The following is a 15237-nucleotide window of genomic DNA, read 5'->3' as shown; positions in this document are numbered from 1 at the left end:
GTTTTCTTTTCTCTTTCTAAAGCGTTCGCTTATGGAGCTGGCACGCTTCAAAGCGGCGGAAAGCTACCATTTGTCTAGCGGGAAGAATTTACACCGCCGTCTCTCTTGAGCATTACTTCAGAAAATGGCTCTCATCTCTTTAACTCTGTGGCCTCCGCATGACTCCTTGGTGAAGGAGGGGAAGGAAAGGGAAGGGAAGGGAGGAGGAAAATAAAAAGTTTTCAAAAAAGGTGGGGGCAAATAAAAAGTGAAACTTTTGCAGAGTTCTGCATCACTAAGGATGGATGACATACAGAATATTTGTCTCGGTGTCTAAATTCTATAAACAGACAATACTGAGTTGCCTCCACGTCCGCGAAGATCCTTTAACGCTAAAAGGCTTTTGTGTATTTTACGTCACCAATCAGCGTCAAAACCTAGTCTTGTGAATGGAAACACTGCAGCTTTTAGAAGAATATTCGTTATGTTAACATTTTGTTTGTGCTATTACAAGAAGTAGGGGAGGAGTTTGAGTACAACAGAGGCGTGTCTTAGCTACTTTTCTTTCCATGATACATTTACGGCATTTAGACTTACAACTGAGCAACTTGAGGGTTGAGGGCCTTGCTCAGGGGCCCAGCAGTGGCAGCTTGGTGGACCTGGGGTTCGAACCCATGACCTTCCGATCACTTTTGCTCCTTTTTGCTGTAACTCCTAATAAAGCCATATTCAAAATCACCACCACAACAACAACAACAACAACAACAACAATGATATAAAATAAAATAAAAAATAATAAAGCTCCTTTTTATCTTGCATTCTGAAATAAAAATTACAATTATAATCTCCATACCATTAAGATCACATACACGTAGCTTATCCACCTCAAAGCTGTCCCACTTTACCGTTCCTACCCTGGGCTAGTTATCTTATGTGGTCGTTGCTTCCTGTTCTAGTTAGCCGGTTGCCATGCTAGCTAATTGCTCTCACCTGCTGCTCGTTACTCCTGTCTCGTCTGTGTACCGAAACCCTTTTTTTGTTCTTTTTCCATTCTGTATTTTGCTAATTATTGCATGTGTATTTCTGCATTACAATAAGCTGCGCATTTCCAGTTCACTTTGGACCTCTCTGGATTTATTTATGATCTCTTTTGGATTCGGGTTCCCACAGACGATCCACACGTTCACTTTCACAATTCCGCTACGTACGATACGTCTCTTTGCGTAATACCTCTGAGCTTTTTCAACGACTGCGACAATAGACAGCTCTTGTTTTTAGCAAGAAAGCAGAGTTTGGGAATGCTTCAGGTGAAATTGGAGGGTTTGTGTGCACAGGGTTACAGTATGTCTTCAAAATGACAGATCTGAATGATAACAGCTACGTAGTGTGACCTGCACTACATATTATTATGTTACTGCGGTATTGGTTTAAAACCTGGTTCAATAATACAATGCAAAAATGTTATAAAGTGTTAAAAAAAGCTACGAAAAAATTCTTTATTATTGTCACAAATACTGTACATTTCTTTTCATATCCCAAGGATGGAGGTTGTGGTCAGACATGATGCAGCACCCCTGGAGCAGAGAGGGTTAAGAGTCTTAATCAGAGACCAGACAGTGATAGCTTGGCAATGCTGGGGCTTGAACCTCAATCTTCCGATCAACAGCCCAGAGTTACTCAGAGCTGCCACTCAGCCCAATGTTGTTCCTGCAAACAACCAGTCGAAGCCTGAGCAAGTTCTTTATTTCAACCTTAACAGACTAGAGCAAGTCTTCCATCTTCCAGACAAAAAGGAACATTGGATCTTTTTTTTTTTCATCCAGAACCACATGTTTATGCAATTAATCTTGCTCTTCAAACAGTTGGGTTGAAATGAGAACCTACAGGTGTGTGTGTGTTAGAGGAGAAATGTCCAAACATGTACTGGACTCTCGCCAGTACTGCAAAGCTGTTAAAACTCTACTTACTGTACAATACAATAAATCAACCCATCATTAGGGAGTGTAACTTCTCCACAGCTGATGGGAGATAAGTAAATATTCTACACAAGCAAGGTTATTCGATTATAAAAATACCTCTCGGTGGTGGGAGAGGACGATGAGTTCCACCTGCTGAGATGTCGTTCCGCACAAGGTTACCTCAAGCGTACTGTGTACTGTATATAATAAGGTCTTAGCTTATATTACAACAGTGCTGAAAAAAAAAAGATTTTTCTGTAAGGAGACATTTATTTATCATTCAGTGTTTGTCCTAAAAGCAGGGGAAGGAAGGTTCCTTCTCAGCCAAATCGCTTTCTTAGCCGAGCTGGACTTGGTGGTAGCCTGGATTAGCTTCTTGGATTGTTGCTTTTCCTTTCTGGTTTTGTTCGAAGGCACGACACAACCATTACCGAGTCAGTTTTACACACAGGCCCACTGAGAGCGGATGCTCTGCCATTTCCCCCCAAAGCCTGCCTGTTGAGGAAATAGTGCCAGTGCTTTGGGCGTCATGGTGTCAGACACACTCGCACAAAGATCCACACACACACACACACACACACACACACACACACACACACACACACACACACACACACACACACACCCAGCCATGCAAACTCATAGACCATGGCCAGCACCCAGCGGAGGTTCTTCTTCCTCTGAGAGAGTGATAGTGGGGGAGGCAGCTGTCTGACGGTTTGATGTCTCCTCTCCTGCACCGTCTGTGAGATGCCACATGCTACGCAGCAGTAGCCCAGTCACAGGAGGGTTCCATTAAAGCAAGAGTTTAAAGGCAGAAAGTAAAAAAAAAAAAAAAAAAGCACAAAACTCCATGCAGGTTTTAGTTACAGACCACAAGCTGATATCTAGTGGATTTATCTGCATCTGAAGTTGAAATTTCGAATCCTTCGCCATGTTCCTCTGGGAAAAGATTCATTCAATGTGACCCTAATAGGCAATAATACACCATCTTAAGATTCAAGAAAACACTGATTTCCATAAATGTCTGTTTTGGAAATTGCTATAACTCTTCGGGGTTTTTAAATCCTTAACGCACAACCTAACCTTTAAGCATCCATCATTTAGGAAGGAACTTTCCAAGTCTATAAGAAAAGCAACAAAATGTGACAATAACATTCAAAATTAAATACAGTACCACAAAACCTTCTTCAAGCTTTACTTGTAACCGTAATGTCTTTTTTTGTTTTAGTCCAATTATGGAACAATTAACAATTAAACATTTTCTTCTGTGGGATTTTCACGTGTCTCACAAATACTCAAAATTAGCTATTCTAATAATATCTTACAATCAGTTTCTTTCTTTCCTTCCTTCTATTCGGGACTAAATAGTTTTAATTTGTGTGTATTGTGCTCATTTTCTTTTCTTCATCTCTGAGATATGTCCAAATGTTTGTGCCCCCCCCCCGCACCATCACATCCATATACACACATGTTCCTCGTTTATTTATTGATTCCTCATTTTCTTCTTATTAATGTGCTTGCTAAAGCACATTCTTATTCTCTTGCATACTTCTTCTTCTTCTTCTTCTTCTTCCGGACACTTTTTCGGCGCGTAACTTTCCCGCAGCTTTTGTTCTAGACCCATAAATGAGGTGTCAAATCGACCGGCTCATTGAGTAGAGGTGTGCTATAACTTTTATAAGCGATCCGACCAAACGATGTTCGCACAGCGGACGAAAAAGCGGTGAAAAAAGTCCCATAGAAATGAATGGGAAATTCCTAAAATTCAAGCGAAATCAAAAATTTAGCACAACATGGACATGTCATATATCAAAACACTCAGCACGATGAGGGGAACTGACGTCACATGTAGCCCCGCCCCCAAAATTAGCGAAATAAAAAATTTTGCACAACATGGACATGTGACATATCAAAACACAGCACGAAGAGGGAAACTTGCCACGTGCAAGCACATCCTCATTTTCTTCAGGAAATGTACCATTCTAGTTAGATCTAGTACTCTTCAATGTTGGAGCATGGCTGTAAGCATTTGTGATCATTCAGCTACAAGAGCATTAGTGAGATGTTTTTTTGAGATGTGTTCCAGGTCTTCATACAGGTGTTCATTGGGGTTGAGTCAGAATCAGGGCTCCGTGCAGGATACTTGAGATCTTCTTGTTTCCAGTGAAAGTGTACTTGCTTCATGAGCACCACTTCTTCTGGTATGACCTTCTAAATTCCAGCTTTTTTTTCTTATTCCTTCACCACAATAACATCTGACTGCCTCATGTGTAAACATTTCCTCCAAATGATACTAAAGTGATATTAAAAGCTCGTAAAAAAACAGATCTATAAATACACACACGGGCAAATAAATTCCTACGTACTATACAATGATTTGATATTCGGTTCTGATTAAAGTGCGGCGCATATAAACATTTGACTTGTCGTATATATACATTGTGTTAATTTTCTTCCCCGACAATCTCTAGAGCGTTTTTATCAGAAAAACCTACTGTGTAGTCATTCATAGCTTTGTAGATATTTGTATTAGGCAAATATATGCCATCTGTTGTCACGCACAATTTATCAATCCCCCATCCTTTCCGCTCTCTCTACTCTGTCCATCAGTGGAAAAGGACCACCACTGCGCTGATATTATTTGTGTTTTGTTTTGTTGTGTGTTTTTCTCTCTCTCTCTCTCTCTCACAGCACAGCAGTAACACTGGCATTATAATGTGTCTGCTACTGATCTGAGTGTATCAGGTACAGCAGCAGCGCTGGATGATAGAAGATACGGTACGGTATTCGTACCATAAAAACAAAACAGGCTCTGATAGCATTGTGTATGTCTGTGCATGAAAGAGGACTGGCTTCGTTGAGATAAAGGCCAAAAGTCCAACTGGCATGAAGGCAATCAGGATGTTGTGGTGGATGAGCTTTTGTAGTGGCAGCTGAAATTGCAGTGATGATTACCGCAGCCTGATTACAGGGCTAATTGGACGTAGCAATGTGGTTTTAACCACAAAGCCCAAAAATGATTGGCAGTGATTTGAACAAAATACCTGGTAAGAATTTAGAAACAAATGCCTCTATGCGCTATGTGTGTGTGAAGAAGAATAAAAGAGAGGAGAAGACACATGTGGATGTGTTTGTGGTTTCGCTATACCAAAGCTCCACCTACAGTATCGAAGGCAACCTTTGTGGCTATTATGGATGCACGTCTTAAGCTTATAGCTTTCCGGAAAGATCTACATGGATCTTCGAACGATTTCCACTTCTCAAGACTCTTCCTTGGTTAATCTGCACTGAGTACTGCTGCTGTAATCAGAACCACTGTCCCGTGCTCATCTCTGTCCGAACATCTAAACACAGCTGGGTGCCTTTACGCCTGTATGCTGTAACGATTTATCCAGTGTAAGCCAATATCTACAAGTCTGGTGTCACGAGTACGGATGCGTCTGGTTTGCTCATTACCGATCAAAGATCCCTGGCAAAGACAACATAGACGACATAATAATATCCAGCTGAAAGGTTCCACAAAGAAGCATAAGGGGATTGTCTCCGGAAAGGGCACCGATCAAATACGCTCTAACGTTTACGATAAGAAAAAAAGTCAGAAGGTACTCGGAAAGTCCAGACCTGAAACCTGCAGGAACAACAGCAAACTTAGACAGTTTGTCATGTTTGTCATAAGAGTGAAGCACGGTGGTGGGAGCATCGTGATATGGAGCTGGAAATTAGGAATCAACGTCATTTTGATTTTTCATTGACCAACAAACTGAATCTGCAGAGAGTTTGTCAGTGAGAGACGTGATAGATTATGATTAGGTTAAACAACACTGGAGTATCTTTTTAATCTGATCTGTACCAGAACTTTCATTCAATCATTCCCTACCGCTTATCCGAACTTCTCGGGTCACGGGGAGCCTGTGCCTTTCTCAGGCGTCATCGGCCATCGGCCATTCTCAGGAGGCATCGGCCAGGATACACCCTGGACGGAGTGCCAACCCATCGCAGGACAAACACACTCACACACTCTCATACTACGGACAATGTTCCATAGATGCCAATCAACCTACCATGCATGTCTTTGGACCGAGGGAGGAAACCGGAGTACCTGGAGGAAACCCCCGAGGCACAGGGAGAACATGCAAACTCCACACACACAAGGCGGAGGCGGGAATCAAACCCCCAACCCTGGAGGTGTGAGGCAAACATGCTAACCATTAAGCCACCGTGCCCCCCTTGTACCAGAACTTAAAGGTACTTATTTTCTGTGTTTATAAATTTTCAAAGGATCCTGGGAGAAAGACAAGCTTTAAATAATAATCATTTAAATGGCTGATAATGACTGCACCTTGTGTGTGTGTGTGTGTGTGTGTGTGTGTGTGTGTGTGTGTGTGTGTGTGTGTGTGTGTGTGTGTGGGAAAGAAAGTACAGGTAGTGCAGACTGTACATATGCAAAAGCAAGCAAGAAAAATAATATGTAAATTGTGTGTGTTATCGGAAGAGCAAGAGAGTGGGAGGGATGGTATATGTTTCTGGGGTGAGTGGAAAAGTATATACTGTAGGTATAAGAATATTTTTGGAGAAAGAGAGAGAGAGAGAGAGTGTGTGTGTGTGTGTGTGTGTGTGTGTGTGTGTGTGTGTGTGTGTGTGTGTGTGTGTGTGTGTGTGTGTGTGTGTGGTTGATAAGGAAACCTATTCTATAGGTATATTCAAGTGAGAAAGAAAACATTCGTTTGGGGGTTTGTGTGTGAGTCATAGCTCCCGCGAGCACCAGGCAGCTGTTCTGGTGGAGACTCGACCCTACTGGCACTCTTCCACTCTCACCCATCCATCACCACTGACAGCTCACTGCCTTTCTGTCTGTTACTACACACACACACAAGATGAATGAGCACACCTATATTCACACACACTGTATATACACACAGATAGACACAGGCAGATACAAACATACAAGTATTGTGTTCTTGTACACACACTCACACATAGTTTGTTCACATACTCACTGTTCTTATAAAGATTGATGTACTGCTTCAGAATTAAAACACACACACACACACACACACACACACACACACACACACACACACACACACACACACACACAAACACACACACACTAAAGCAAAAGATATATAAGAGAGAAAGACAAACAAAAAAAAAGTACAAACTTTTCTGAAACTTTTTCTCCATGCTAGTTTAGAATCCACGCACACTTTGGGTCACATGGTACATATCCGATAGCTAAGAGTGCACGCAGATTAAAAATAACACCGCACAGGACTGAAAAGTCTCAGAAAGACGTTGTATGTGAACTGCTCATATGTAAGACATTTCCTGGCTGCATGACTGAGCAGGAGCCCTGATTCTCCAGCTTTGGGGGCTCCGTCGGTGCTGCTCTGTAGCTTACAGGGAGATTACACAGGATTTAACGTTGATCTTTGGCTCTCCTTATGCAAAACACCCAAATTCTCCTCCCTCGAGCTTGGCTGGTTCATTGTGTCAGGTTTACAGCAGGTAGGAGGGTTAAAACCTTTAACTCGCAAACGCTTGGCTCTGGGCTACGACTGGATTCTGGTTCACGCGGATAAAAGCTATTGGTGAATGAAAATAAAACACATATATACTGTCTGCCAAGATAATTATAGTATCTTAAAATAAAGGAGCATCTACATTATGCTACACTGTTACAACCTAAAGTGTCGAGGTAAATCAGTCCCTCCAGGATTTTGCGATTTATAGAAACGAACGGAAAAAAAAAATCAAAACGACGTGTAAATATGTGTTTTCGCTGATAGGAGATTTAATGAAAAATCCTGTGATTGCGATTTCGCTATTAAAAAAAAACAATACACAAAACATTATCAGATTTTATTGCTAGCCATGAAAAATGGAAAGAAATCTTCAAAATGCACTAGCGTCTCAATGACTGTTTTATGAGAGCTGCAGCAAGTCAAGGGGCTTCAACAATTTCAGCTCTTAGGATTTTAAGTCTGATCTAGATCACTTCTTTGATATGATGGAGGTTTCTTTAGTCAGGTTCACTCACTGCATAGCCCATGTACAGTAAAAAAAACAAGGTTAAGAACATTTAATCTACTGACCAAACGATTTCTCTTTGACCCTAACAGAACTCTATAACATACCAAAATACTAAATACCTATTAGATGATTACATGAGTTCTGTAATCTAAATTGTTATTGATTTTTTGTGGTAATCCGAGATATCGATCTACACCGAGATCAGCTCGTACGTCTTATGATTTCTTCACACGAGCCTAATTTTGAGGTCATGAAGCGAGTCTGCCATGACTAATATATCTGCTCGAAATGTTTGGCCGGAGTTTAGACTCCGAGAGGACGACGAACGCAGCTCTTTGGCGCCCGACTGGAAAAGGTCACCTCTCGGGGGGGGGACGAGGGACGTTTTGAGCAATTAGTCTTGTTTATTAGTTGGAAAAGACAATACAAGTTCCCCAAGGTAAACTCTGGAAGGCCTGTGAAGTATGAGCTTTCCTTTTTTTTTTCTCTTTCTCTCTCTCAGGCCAGTTCTTATCTCTGTGGATTTTTGGCACGCGTCAAAAAAAATGTCCAAGATGGATAGATTTCTTTGGTGTATAATTAGCCTCACAGCTGGACGAAGGCTTCGGAGATATTTGTTCTGTTCATTTCTTTCTTTCTAATTTTTACATTAATCTAATAGAAACTTCGGGGAAGTCAGTGTGACGCTTGTAAGCTCTAGGTTTAGATGATCCTCTTACTTATAAAATAATTAAATATAAAAGAAATTGGAGACTCCTTCTATATGAACAAAGTAGTATTGAATACTTTTTTCCACTATGAGAAGGCTGTCTGATGGGAAACTCGTGATCGAGATCGGTTTGTTTAGCAGCAACGCCCCTTTTGGACGGAAACGTGCAACGCTCTATACGACAGAGGACAGTTTGTGGAACAGGTGGTTGCCTGGGTATGTGGGATCAGTGGCGATCTTTTCGGCTCTCTTCCTCACTCTGCAGTCATGCAGCTCTTTGATTGTGGAACAGCTCGCAGTCGCTCTGAGGCTCTTGCTTTATCACTGTGTATCTGAGTTTACTGCATGATATTCTAATTAGTCTGCTTGGCTACGGATTCGCTTTGGAAACGAAAGACGGCTTACGTTAGCAGCGTGTATTGATGTGTATTGAATTAAGCAGGAAGTTACATCTGCATGTTCGGGAATTTTAAAAAGCACAACATTTTTTCTTGTCACTTGCAGTTTGTACCCCTTGTTTTAATTAGTGAGAGTTAGCCAAATATTTGTGAACAGATGCATTGGGAATATTGAACAACACACACACACATACAGTAGCAAAGCCAAATTAAAGCTTTTTTCCTTCTCTGTCTGAAGTACTTTTGACTCATTTTTTTTCCCCGGACAGAACAATAAACAAATGCGCACAAGAGACAAAACTGTTCTTGGCCGAGCTTTGTTTTTCCAAGGGATGTGACAGAGTTTCGTTAAATTCATTAACGTACAGTAAATAACCCAGCGAATGCGCTGCAAGGAAATACGGCACTGTATCAATCACAGCTGGCCTCATTATAATCAGGAACATTTAGAAAGCGTACTGAATAAAGATTGTAGAGAACTGCTGACACAGGATGAAGAAGTGGAAGGAGAGGAGAAAAAAAGAGTAAATGAAAACATATGGGGAACATCTAGTCTTAGAAAAGTGCATTTTTTACTGTTTCCATCTTACCTTCGCTTTCACTCAAACACAAAGCACCACCTCAGCCATTGTGTTTGTTGTTAGAGACGTTTCGGAGGCGAAATTAGGTCGGGCTGTCTGTCTCTTTCATCACGACTCTGGAGCCTGCGGTTCGATTTAATGGCTCAATAAGGAACAGACGACCGCACCGACTTTCCCTTCACTAATCATCAGGACTCACTCTGTAACTCAAATATTTGAGATGACTTTAATCGACAAACGATACGAACAACAAACCTGAAACTTACACGCTGTTCATTTTAGTTTTTAAACCAAATGTGAAACTGTTGTGCACTGAACACACTCTTGTAGTCTGTAACATGCTAACATGCTAATCTGAGAAGATATTTAAGCCATGTTCTTTTAGGTTATTTTTCAACCTAAATGTAAAACAGTTAAACATTATGCTAACATTCTAACCTGAAAAGATATCTGTGAGGATTTTAAAGACATATTCACTTAAGTTAGAGTTTAACCTAAATCTGAAACTGTTTTACAGTAAATATGTGCTAACCTGCTAACATGGAAGATATTTAAGACATTTTCCTTTCGGCCTTGGTTCATTTTTAACCTAAATTGGAAACTGTTATACAGTATGCTAACATGCTAATCTAAGACAGATTCGGAAGGGATTTTAAAAACATATTCATTTAAATTAGTTTTTAACCTAAACCTGAAACTGTTATACAGTGAATACGTGCTAACATGCTAACCTGAGAGGATTTCTGAGAGGATTTTAAAGTCATATTAAAAAATGTTGATAATCCTTTCTGCTTCACAGCTAATGCTAATGCATGCTTACTCAGCAGAATATTTTTAATCATAAAAATAACTTTAAATTCATATCAAGAAGGAACCATTGCCATTCATAAAAATATTTCAATTATCTTTTTAAGCAGATAGCTAACACAGGATTCAAATCTAATGCTAGCTCACTAACATCAGCTTACCCAGTATTTCTGAGAGGATTTTAAATTCATGTTATTTAATGCCCACAATATTAGCTCCTAATGCTATCCAACTAGCTAATTACAGATAACCTGATGGCTCTGTTATTTTAAAGTCTCCTTTAATGCTAGCTTGCTAACATAAGCTTTCTGACAGGAATTCTGAGAAAATTCTTAACTCATCTTTTATCATTTGACCCAATTAGGAAATGTGAGGTATCCTGATGGAACTTTGAGACTTTTAAGGACACAGTCACAGATTTCCAAACCGCTCACTGCAAACTAACAGCCATAAATCTTGAGCTTACCTGGTGAAAGTTCTGTTCTGAGAGGATTTACTTCTTCTTTATAGCTAGACATTCTAAGCTAAATTTCTAAATTTCTGAGTGGAAGTAACATTTATAAAAAAAAAAATTATAGTCTTCAAATCAGAATGAAGTTATCAAGTTAAGTTATTAACACACACAAGGAAATGTTTTGGTAATTAGATGGCTAGCATGAACTAATATGAACAGGAGCGTTCTAGAAATCATGTCCTCCATGTGTTTTATGCGTCATTTTTTTGTTTCTAATGCTAACAACTAATGAACATTGCGTCTAAAATCAGCTCTACACACGGAACGCTATAAAATCAAACGAGAGCGGCTTTCTCGATATGACATCAAATTGCTAAGACATAAAACAGAAGAGGAGGATTAAGATTTAACAGGCTTCTTGATTGCCTCGATTGAGCTGCAACATAAAACACTTTTGCTGTCATGTGCGGAACTGAAGCATGCTAATTGGAGATGTCGGACATAGCTGACGCGGTATAACTTCTAAAAAATGCAGGCAAAGTAAACGTTAACGAAGCAGCAGGATGCTTGTGGCGTACACAGTTGAAGATTTCACTTACAAGCCCAGATTCATTTGCATTCTGTCAGGAGAAATTGGGGAGAGGGTTTGAGATCATTGGTGGCATGCATGTCAAAAAGAAAAAAGAAAAAGCAGCTTTTCTATGCAGCGTCAAAAGCTGTAGCTTGAGCTTTGAGTCTTGATCACGAGCCTAGCTTTTAAGATACTGGTGGAAGTAACGAGAAAATGGAAATGGAAATAAGAGTTCACAACCACTAATTAAGAAATATACGGCATTATTATTTTCTTTTTTTTTTGTATTATTTTATTTTAATGATCTGTATTATTTGAAGGATTTAAAAAGTCACATTTAGCCTACATTCTTTACAGGGTTTTTTGTTCATTACTATTATTATTATTATTATTATTATTATTATTATTATTATTATGGCAGTAAAATTTACATAGCCGTTTACGAGTGAAGTAGGAGGTGGAATCTTATGTCCACAGAGTGAAATCGGACCCAAATTTGCAGATAGCAACAAAACGGGATGATATTAAATACACAATGTTACAGACAAAATTACGAGGACTCAGTAAATGTACATGACAAAACACATATAAATAGGGAGAATAATCAAGGGAACATGAGGAACAGCTGTGAGGAGGCGGGAAAGGAATCATGTTCATTAACAAGACACGAAATAACAAAAAACCTCTGCCCCCTGGTGGTCAATCTGGGAATCCACGGAAACATCAGCAGTTATTGGAAATGTATGTATATACAATTGTCAAAGTGTATCTGACTGAAGAATAGACATTATTCATAATAACACTCTCCGATGTTTAAAACAGGTTATAATCACACGCTCCAATGTCACCCAAATGAGGATGAGGTTCACTTTTGAGTCTGGTTCCTCTCAAGGTTTCTTCATCTGTCATCTAAGGGAGTTTTTCCTCGCCACAGTCACCTCAGAATAATAAATACAAGAATAAATACAAACACATTTAAATATAAGTCTAATATTAATCTTGAAGTTTTGTACAATATTAATCGTTGTATAATACGAAACTTTCCATACTATATTTCTTATGTTCTGTAAAGCTGCTTTGCGCCAATGTCTATACAAATAAAAGTGAATTGATTCGAATTGAATCTTGATCGACCAATCAGATTACAAGACCGGGAACTAACTGTTTTACTACATTAATATAATTTTCATCCTGCCTCGATGCCCGATGACACCTGAGATAGGCACAGGCTCCCCGTGACCTGAGTAGTTCGGATAAGCGGTAGAAAATTAATGAATGAATGAATATAATTTTCACAGGAATTATTACTCTCTTTGTTTATCCTGTACTGTAGTTAACTGATTTAGTGCTTTACATCTCGTGCTATTTGTATTACACTGTTTGTTATTCTGATGTAAATCCAGCACTGAAACGTTAACCGGCACTTCATTGAAAACCTTCGTTGATCTCGTCTTGTGAAGCTTTGAGTACATAAGTTAAAAAGGCACTTATTCACCCAGCTATCAGAGACGGGACGGTTTTTACTTCGGCTTGAATAATTTATGTAACATTTGTCAATGAGAGAGAAGAAAGAAGCTCCTGCTATGTATCTTTCGCTCGGGAGCTATTTTCTGATTCAGCTGTATAATAACTCTGCTCTTTTACAATACACATGCACATACTCTGCAATTACAGCTGTTATTTGAGTACAAAGGGAGACTAAAGGAAGAAAGTAACGTATTTTACAGATCTGAAGGTGTGTGTTTAGGAAAATTAGTTCGAGGAGTTTAAGTTTTTAGTTTTATGCGCCTCAGGATTTTTTTTTCTCTTGAATTATTATTGACGTGAGAGCTGAATAGAGAAAAGACATCAAAAAATATTGGCATTTCCTGTCTGTTCCTCTCACTTCCTCTTTTGAACACACACACACACACACACACACACACACACACACACACACACACACACACACACACAAGCCCCTACTGAGCACCATGCTATGTTTCTGAATGCAGTTGTTGGCTCAGCTGGGAAATTGGTTATTTTCACAGTAATCTGCAGCCCTGATGAAAAGTATTATATGAAGGATTGTCTTTGGCATGCGTTTGCCGCCCGAGCTCGGCTGTTCACCAGAGTGCCACCGGTATCATCTGGGTGAAATGCAGAATTTTGATGAAAGAGGTTTTAGGGGGCTTTGCTGAATTCCCAGGCTTTACTCACACGCTGATAAATCTTATCCAGGTTCTCTCTGACACACATCATTCATTAGGCGGCAAACGAGACATCAGGCGAAATGCACGTTCGTGCCGCTTTGAGTCGACTACAGAATAACGTAACACGTTATCATACTGTATACGCCGTGTACATACATGTATAATGGAGAAGCACTTGTTGAAGTTTTACGTTAAGATGTGACGGATTCATGCGATTAAGGATCTGGGTTGTTGATTGGCGGATCAAGGTTCAAGCCCCAGCACTGTCAAACTGCCACTGTTGGGCCCTTATACAAGGCCCTTAACTCTCACTGCTCCAGGGGCACTGTATCATGGCTGACCCTGCGTTCTGACCCCAACCTCCAAAGTTCGGATATGTGAAGAAAGAATTTCACTGTGCTGCAATGTATATGAAGACGCGATAAACGCCAAAATAAAAAAACAAACGAGTTTGTCATGTCATTTTGCTGTGTTGTGAACCTATATACTGCTCCATCTATGTGTCATGCCAAAACGCTATATTTCCTTGTTTAAAATGTACTGCAAGATGCAGTTTCTTTCCAAACCGCGATAAGTGTCAAACCTGTTTTTTGCCCTAAACACTATATATCCTCTCGACCAATCAGAATCCGGTGAGCGCTCGACGCAATCCAACATGGCGGCGGTCTGAGGCGAGAGATGTTTGTTTGTGCCCAGTCTTCAAAAGCGCACAAATTGGCATTCATTCATTCATTCATTCATTTTCTACCGCTTATCCGAACCTCTCGGGTCACGGGGAGCCTCAGATATAAATAGATATATCTCAATATCTACTTAATTAGTGTTGTTTGTATATGTGTTATTTTTAAATGATTTGTTTTCTTGTGGTGGCCAATATTGAAACCTGAAATTGAAAATATTTATTTTTTTTACTATTTATTTTATTTGAAAGTTATTTATTTGCCTGATGTCATATGTTGCATGTCATATGTTGTTTTCTTGTTGGTTTATGTCTCTTTTTATATATTAAAAAAAAAAATAAACTTTTTTAAAATAAAGGATGGATTTATAGCGTTTTGGAATTTATATTCAACAAAATTGTTGTTTCATTTAACAATCACTGTTTAACATGTTCAGACTGAGCCAACAGATCATTTTAACAGGATAAATTGAATATAAACAAATTGTGTGGGTCTGGGTAAAAAAAAAAAAGTTATTTTCATAAAAAAAACTATTAAAATGGATTTATAGCGTTTTGGAAAAGAGCTCCTCATATGAAAAAAAAAAAAATTGAAGGCTTTTATAATATTCCAAACAGGAAGTGTGATTATCATCAGATGTTTTTTTTTTTTTTTTACTTTTGTAGAAATTGTGAGTCGATCCTCTTGGCAGATTCTCTCACAGCCGAGGTGAAACAAATGGCGATTGGGGGATCCTAGATAAAAAAATGCATCTGGGGTTGCCAGATTCAGTCCTCGCCACTTTAGTCGGATGGATTTAGTAAAATGGTATGCAGATAGATCTCAGGAGCTTAAGGTAATGTTTGACCTTCCAGGAAATAGTCTGTTTTGAT

The sequence above is a fragment of the Tachysurus fulvidraco genome, chromosome 9 (assembly GCF_022655615.1).
Source record: "Tachysurus fulvidraco isolate hzauxx_2018 chromosome 9, HZAU_PFXX_2.0, whole genome shotgun sequence".
In the NCBI taxonomy this organism is placed as follows: domain Eukaryota; kingdom Metazoa; phylum Chordata; class Actinopteri; order Siluriformes; family Bagridae; genus Tachysurus; species Tachysurus fulvidraco.
The sequence above is the reverse complement of the archived record's forward strand: the minus strand, read 5'-3'. Positions refer to the sequence as shown.